This window comes from Triturus cristatus, chromosome 9 (assembly GCF_964204655.1).
Source record: "Triturus cristatus chromosome 9, aTriCri1.1, whole genome shotgun sequence".
NCBI lineage: Eukaryota > Metazoa > Chordata > Amphibia > Caudata > Salamandridae > Triturus > Triturus cristatus.
Genome location: NC_140592.1, coordinates 45,700,207 through 45,706,180, shown reverse-complemented (window position 1 = coordinate 45,706,180; position 5,974 = coordinate 45,700,207).

Genomic DNA, 5,974 nt, shown 5'->3' with positions numbered 1-5,974 from the left:
ATAACTTTGACACAGCTGTCCAGGAGAAAACTTAAAATGGATGGTCAAAAAAGAAGAATGTCCCATTGAAGATCCTACAGGAAATGTTAATCTCTTCTAATGCAAAAACTGCTGAACGGAATGACTCCAAATTTGGTAGAACAGTGTACCGTATTCAGAAATCATGCCCTGTCTGGATTGAGGTATCTCTGCTTAGGACTTTTTGAGGTTACGAAAAGTGTTGGACAGACTTCAAAGGGATACTTTTTTGCAAATCTTGTTCACGAGCAAATTTCAAGTTTCATCCATCAAATTTGTATGTTTAGAAAGATGTAATTTGCTGGTTAAGCTTTTATGTATTTTTTTGCAAGCTTGAATTTGTATGTCTCACAAAACCTGTGAGTTTGGCTTCATGGAAAATGTTTTTTTTTAAGTACTGGGGAGGCAAGAGAAGCATTGTTGAATTACAGAGTGAAATAGCGACTTCTAGAGAGATGTGGAAAATCGAATTGGCAAGTTTTCTGAAATGTGTCGGCCATTTTGAATAAGGCAATGATGTGGTTAAGTTGTAATTTCAGGTGTGGAGAAGTAAGACAAAGGAGCAGTTAAAGAACATGCAGATGGACTAAAGGAGCTATTTACTGCTGACCAAGAGAATACACCTTCTTGTGTCGAAGTGGGCGGGATCTGCGTGGCTTGCCCCTGCTTCTTTTATTCAATAGATTCCGTTCCCCTACTTTTTTATTTTAAACATTCGTCCCAGGACGGCAGAAATGGCCAAGGCCTGCAGAGAAAGCTTTGCGTTCGTGGCCGTTTGGAAACGGGCACGGCGGGTAGAGAAGGAAAAGGTTTTTCCTTCTTGCCCAGAGAAAACAAGTACAGTGTCCACTTCTGCTCTGCCTCTGGCAGCTGCCCCCTCGCTTTCTCTTATTCACTCTCTTTATGACTAGCGTCGCCTCTCTTACTGAAAACTGTGACTTCATGAAACGGTTCTCACCCTCTCTTTCCTCCTTTCGTTTATTTTTTCCCCTATGAAATGGATCCGAAAAATAAAAACACTTTTGTCGTCTATTTCTGACATTTTTCTTTTCCACAGTGCAGCCGCGGGAATAAAAGGTTCAAAATATGAAAAATAAGTAAAAAGCGAGATAAAGCAAGATATAGCGGTCCTAATGTGGCCAGATTAGCGTGACTTTACAGAGTTTGCCTGTGAAGCACTACTTTTGTTTTCTTGTCTTTCTCTGAATACAGCAATCCTGGAGGTACCGCAATGCCTGATTGATGGGTGGATTGCCAAACAAAATGTGTACAGCATTTCTGTGTCCACTGATGTGATCTTTTTAAACTATACTGCTTACGATTTGTAAGGATATAAGCAACGGACATTGAAATGGGACCCTTCCGAGCCCTGTAGACATGTCCTTAACTTTTCAGTCAAAAGCACTCACTGATTTCTGACTAGTGACTGTAAATGTGTTATGGTTACCATGCTGTTCCTGTTTACATTTCACATGCTTTACTTTATTGTGCATTCCCTGTGAGTGTTTTCTTTTTCCAGGATGCTGGTAATTTTTCTTAGGCAGCGTATTGCTCTTGTCTAGTGCGTAATTTCAATTGAGTCGCATCCAGGTGTTTATAGCCGGCAGCAATTGGGTTGTAGCTGAAGGCAGTGCTAGTTTCTCTCAATGGGTCAGTATGGTGTTCAGTGGGGGAGAGCATGTGGCGCTATGGTCAGAACTGCAGTATTTGGAATTGGGGAACGAGGTTTAGCCTTCATGACCAGTCCACCAGACCACACTGCTGAGGGAGCACATTCCCATGCTAGATCTTACAAGGCCTTGCTGGGCCTTAGAAGCCCTGGTGTCTTAGCACCACAGGTGGAACCTATCTGTGGCAACTGTGGGTTAACCTTGAAGGCCTGTCCACCACAATCCATACTGAAGTTCACCTTCAGTCTTGCGGGCAGACCTATGAAGCAGCACACCATAGAGTGACAGGGACTATCCCTGAGGTCACAGGACCCTTGACCCTGGGCTCTAGGGCTGTGTGACCGGTGTGACCGCCCTAGGCGCTGACTTTGGGTGGGGGCGTCGTGTTTGCAAGTATATCATGTTTCTAAAAGCACTTGTAGCCTCCTTCCTGGCCTCCAGCAATTTTAGGAAACAATAAAAATGTCATGATAACGCTGGTTATTAATGTTCCTCCTAGGGAGAGAGAGAAAGAGATCAGAGTTTTGTCTAGTGGAAGTTTTGACTCATGGAAAGGTAGTGCAGAGGGTTAGTGTGCTTGCTGAAAAGAACCTGTACTATGCAGATCACAATGTGCACATAATTTATAATTGTCAGTGGGTTACTGCTTTTGTCAGAGAGATCCTTTTATAACTTGCAGTTTATAAGTTAAAATCCTAACATATAACAGTGAGTTATTAACTGTCATCTAAGAGCTGGATGCAAACTGCAAGGTGTAAATTAGAGTGTTATGGGTTTTTTCCCCAGTCTTTGATTATCCTAATGTTGCAAAAGGTGTTCATTTAGATTGAAATCAATTCTGATTATTAAAGAGAACTCCCCAACCGTGGTATTACATTTTAAGTTCTCAATTTGTGTTTCTCCAGACCAATCACTATTAAGCTATATTGCCTACTAGTATGGTTGTCATGTAACTACTTCACCTTGTAGTCCTTTGTCTTCAGTAACCTTTCCTATACAGTGATTTACACATGTATAATTAATTGTCTCTGTAATGTGTGGGATGTAAAGTGCTCTGAAACCCTACACTGGTATGAGTGGCGCTGTAAATCGAATTAAATGCATCTGAGAGAGAGTGTGGTTATGGAGACTTGAGGGGCACTGTTAAAGGGTGGTAGTGAGGAATCCATGGCAGAGGTGGCCATTGGGGGGGTAATAACAAACATTAATGCACAGTGCACCACCAGTGCTAAAGCCGGCCCTGCCCTTGAGGCCAGTCACACCTCACCCATTGGTACCGCCATTGGCCTTGTTTCAGCAGTAGTAGCTGCAACTCACCAGGGATCGGCAATGCAGGATTTGCACGCACACCAAACTAAGGGCCATATTATCAAGGAACGGCGATAACATTATCGTAGCTTTAGCGGCAGGAAACTGCAGCTAAAGCGGCGATAATGGGCTTGATAATATGCCCTTGTGAATTCCCATAAAGAAGCCCATGTTCACACCAGAACCTGGGCTTCTATGGGAATTCACAGGGGCATATTATCAAGCCCATTATCGCCGCTTTAGCGGAAGTTTCCTGCCGCTAAAGCGGCGATAATGTTATCAGTGTTCCTTGATAATATGGCCCCATGTTCACAAACTTCACAGTTTCTCTGCTTCAAGCACTTTTAACATGTGCTGCTTGCTTTGGGTCACTGGAATTATGCAGCAAAGGAAGACAAAATTTGCCGCAGTGTTGACGAAATTATGCAGCACAAAAAAGGCTGCAGCGTAATGCAGTATATTTTCTGATACTTTATTATTTTGATATTTTACACATGCTAACAGTCTCTGGGAAGATTTTGCATTACTAGTACCAGTGTAACGTACAAATGCAGCAGTGAGAACGGTGACCAGACAACCTTTGCAAAGGGCCGTGCACTGAGCAGCAACACAAGTCACATTCCTTTTATAACTTTTGATCCGTCTGAACTACAAACTATTTATTAGTTAAAAGTGTCAGATTATGCAGCAGATCTTGTATTATGTGGCAAATATGGCAGAGCCATAATTAAATAGAAAACATTTGCAAACTCTGATATTTTGCCATTCATGCTCTTGTGGAAAAAGGGAGGAGAAGTGCTGATGACAGAAACTCCATTGCTCGGAGACAAATGGCTCGTGCTTCCACCTTTAAGTGTATTTTGGACATTCTGTGACTGGAAACATATCCCACCTTGTGACTGTGTTTTAATGTCAATAACTCATTTTAAACCTTACATAATCATGTGTATCCACTGGTTGAATTAAATAACATAATTCACTGTAACTGGTCATTGAAATGCAAAACAAATACTAAAAATTGGGATGTTTTGTGCATTCTGGCCACACCTCTAACTCCGCCCACTGATCCAATCCTCAGGTTATTCCCGCTCTCTGATTCTCCGCCCACAGTTCCCCTACTTTTATTCCCCCACTTCGACCACTGGGCACTATACATATATTCGGGCACCACCAGCCTGGGGTACCCTAAACCCTGACCTACCCACAACATGCTACAGACACACATTTTACACTCTGGGGGAAGTGAGAAAACCCAGTCATCACAAACTTAATGGGTTTTCTAGGGGAACTCCATGCAGCCTCCCAGTCTTCAGTGTAGGATAAAAGGCCAGCACCCCTTGACTGTTAATCAGCTGACCAGGGCAGGGCTCTTTGGGAACCCCCATCACCAACAGACTTGTTTGAAGAACAACTTTACAACACCAGCCAGGGGACTCCTGACTAGTGCCTCCAGCACAGGAAATGTGCCAGGTCAGTCAGGAATGTTGAAATGAGGAGCAGGGTTGCACAGAGTTCTTGTGCAGTGCACTTTCACTCTTGCAGCCAGTCTGTGAGCGTCCCTGCTCCAGTATTGACGTGTTTGGTAGCTATAAGCAGGCTTTAAGTTAAGGTTATGTCACTTGCAGGGCTCGAGTCGGGGTACCACGCGGGTGGACGGCGTCCCCCCACTTATTTTACTGGGTTGTTACCGGGTGGACGCCGTCCCCCCTGCCCAAAAGATGTAGCCGGTATCTGAGTCTGCACCTGCGTGCGAATGAATGCCTTTCAAATGCACCCGAGGCTCAGAATAATCTCCCCTTCCACCTCGCACCCTCCCCTTGCCAGCCTTTCTCAGAGCCAAGCCGAGGCACCAAGGCTTCAAGGAGCTGCGCTATCAACACGCCGAGCATGTCACTTCTAGGGACCCCGACAGATGCCCGTACTGCCTACGGCCCGAGTCTGTAATAACCGTGTAATCCGAGGAATGGGTCCTGTGTATAGTGTGTTCTTGTGTTTTGAGTGACTGCCACTTATTGAAGTATTATACCTCTACTTGTATCTTGTATGTATTCACGCATTTCAGACGGAGACCAGCAAATTTCATGACAATTCCTGTTGTGACGTCACTTCCGTTGACACAACCTAACTCGAGCGTCCCCCCACTTCTTTTTTAGGACTTGTGCCCTGGTCACTTGAGAGTGAGTGGTTGAGAAACTAGTGCCCAAGAATATGGACGATTGAATATACAGGTGAACACACATTGAGGACACAATATCGAATCTAAAATATTGAGATATACTTATAGATGTGCCACTCCTAGGCACACCTAATTCTACATACATATACCTTGACGATATATATATTCAAGGTACGTAGATGTGGAATTGGGAGTAGCACACCTATGCTTCTCTTTGACATTCTGTCCATGATGTTCTTGTATCTCCAAATCCTTAGCCGCAATAATCAGCAGACCAATCCAGCAGAGAGGTTACCCGGCTCCTTATGGCGAGTGTCTGCTATGAAACCTCAGATTAGTGAAGCAAAGGATTCATGGCTGCCGCAGATCACACCGCTCATCTGCAAGGCGCCGTGCAGCGGTCACCTCAGCAACCGTAGCACAAACTCCCCTGTCGGTTTTCTGCTGAGACTGTAGGGCGAGTCCACATCGGAAACCAGAGCTTTGCTCCACAAAGTGGACGCTGCAGCCCACAATAAAATGTACTCGTACTGTACACAGATATGGGGGGTTTAATGTCAGTGACTCACCCCTCCCAGCCTGTTTGCTGCCGGGTTCATGAGCGCCTTCAGGTTGCCATGGCGACCGCGTCTTCCTCTTTCCTGCAATCAATTGGGAAACGACCTCCCCGTGCTGCTGCAGGAGGGTGCAGAGAAGGCTGTCAATTAGGGACTGTGGGAAACCGCCCCACCCATAGCAACCTGCAATTATGCCAGACAAACAGGCAGCAAGGTTTATTCACACACCAGCACACGCCTCATTA